This window comes from Desmodus rotundus, chromosome 13, assembly GCF_022682495.2.
Source record: "Desmodus rotundus isolate HL8 chromosome 13, HLdesRot8A.1, whole genome shotgun sequence".
Lineage (NCBI taxonomy): Eukaryota > Metazoa > Chordata > Mammalia > Chiroptera > Phyllostomidae > Desmodus > Desmodus rotundus.
Window position 1 is genome coordinate 46037227 of NC_071399.1, and position 2357 is coordinate 46039583.

General features: G+C 39.6%; 1 non-coding gene across 1 annotated transcript; it reads left to right on the forward strand.

Annotated features, from left to right (window-relative positions):
• The first annotated feature begins 403 nt into the window (after positions 1-403).
• LOC112313984 (U6 spliceosomal RNA) lies at positions 404-510 on the forward strand. Its single transcript, XR_002975746.1, has one exon. It is a non-coding gene; the product is annotated as a U6 spliceosomal RNA (small nuclear RNA).
• The last annotated feature ends 1847 nt before the right edge of the window (positions 511-2357 follow it).

The following is a 2357-nucleotide window of genomic DNA, read 5'->3' on the forward strand; positions in this document are numbered from 1 at the left end:
TACAGTTGTTCTAATTTCCCAATTTTTTCCCTTTGTCCCCTCCACCCAGGACCCCACATTCTACCCTGTGATACCCCCTCCTCTGTTCATGTCCATGGGTCATGCATATAAGTTCTTTGGAAACTACATTTCCTGTACTTGCTCTTAAATTCAGCCTGCTTATTCTGTAACTACAAATTTGTATTTCTTAATCCTTTTACCTTTTCCCCCTATGCTTATACCCACTTTACCACTAGCTACTATCCAATGTCCTCCATATATCTATGATGCTGCTACTGTTCTTCTTGTTTCCTTAGTTTGTTGTTTAGATTCAACTGTTGATAGATATGTATTTATTGCCATTTTAATGTTTATGTTTGATCTCCTTTATCTTTTTTCTTTTTTAAAACTTATATTTTATTGAGTGCTCACTACGGCAGCACTTATACCAAAATTGGAACGATACAGAGAAGATTAGCATGGCCACTGCGCAAGGATGACATGCAAATTCATTAAGCATTCCATATTTTACAAAATAAATTCAAGGTGTATAAAAGACTTAAATATAAGTCATAACACCATAAAAGTCCTAGAGGAAAACACTGGCAGGAAAATCTCAGACATTCCACACAGCAACATCCTCACAGACATGTCCCCTAAAGCAAGGGACATAAAGGAAAGAATAAACAAATGGGACCTCATCAAAATGAAAAGCTTCTGCATGGCTAAAGAAAACAGCATTAAAATACAAAAAGAACCAACAGTATGGGAAAACATATTTGCCAATGATACCTCAGACAAGGGCCTGATCTCCAAACTATATAAAGAACTCACACGACTGCACTCCAGGAAGACAAACAACCCAATTAAAAAATGGGCAAAGGACTTGAACAGACACTTCTCCAAGGAAGACATACAGAGGGCCCAGAGACATATGAAAAGATGCTCAGTATCACTAGCCATCAGAGAAATGCAAATTAAAACCACAATGAGGTACCATCTCACACCAGTCAGAGTGGCCAACATAAACAAATCCACAAACAAATGTTGGAGAGGTTGCGGAGAAAAGGGAACCCTAGTGCACTGTTGGTGGGAATGCAGACTGGTGAGGCCACTGTGGAAAACAGTATGGAATTTCCTCAGAAAACTAAAAATGGAACTGCCCTTTGACCCAGCAATTCTGCTGCTGGGATTATACCCTAAGAACCTTGAAACACCAATCCAAAAGAACCTATGCACCCCAATGTTCAGAGCAGCACAATTTACAATAGCCAAGCACTGGAAGCAACCTAAGTGCCCATCAGCAAACGAGTGGATCCAAAAACTATGGTATAGTTACACAATGGAATTCTATGCAACAGAGAGAAAGAAGGAGCTTATACCCTTTACAACAGCATGGATGGAACTGGAGAGCATTATGCTAAGTGAAATAAGCCAGGTACTGAGGGACAAATACCATATGATCTCACCTTTAACTGGAACATAATCAACAGAAGAAAAAAGGAAACAAAATATAACCAGAGACATTGAAGTTAAGAACAATCTAACAATAGCCAGAGGGGAGTGGGGAGGGGACACTGAGGAGAGGGGATTACAGGAACTACTATAAAGGACACATGGACAAAATCAAGGGGGAGGGTGGATGTGGGGAGGGAGGTGTGTTCAGCTGGGGTGGGGTGGAGGGATGGGGAGAAAAGGCAGACAACTCTAATTAAATAACAATAAAAATTTTTAAGTATATTTTATTGATTATGCTATTACAGTTGCCCCACTTTTTTCTCATCTTTATTCCCATCCCCCTTCACTCACCCCCAACAGCATTCCCCACCCCCTTGTTTCATGTCCATGGATTGTATGTAAAAGATCTTTGGCCTCTCCATTTCCTGTACTATTCTTAACTTCCCCCTGTCTATTTTATACCTAGTACTTATGCTTCTAATTCTCTGTACATTTGCCCCATTCTCCATCTCCCCCATCCCCACTGATAACTTCAATGTGATCCTCATTTCTGTAATTCTGTGCCTATTCTAGTTGTTTGCTTTCTTTGTTTTTTTTTTTGTTTGTTTACTTAGGTTCATTTGTTGATAGCTGTGATTTTATTGCTCATAGTTTTGATCATCTTCATTTTATCAGATAAGACCCTTTATCATTTCATGTAATATGGGTTTGCTGATCATGAACTCTTTTTTCTTTATTTATATTGTTTTTATTGTTTTTCAAGTACAGTTGGCTGCATTTTTCCCCCATTGAAGCCCCACCCCAGCCATCTCCACCTCACTCCCTAGATCCATCCCTCACCTCATCCCTGTGTACTTTATAGTTGTTCCTGACAACACTTTCCTCTTTTTTCCCCAATATCGCTTCCCACTTACCCTCTG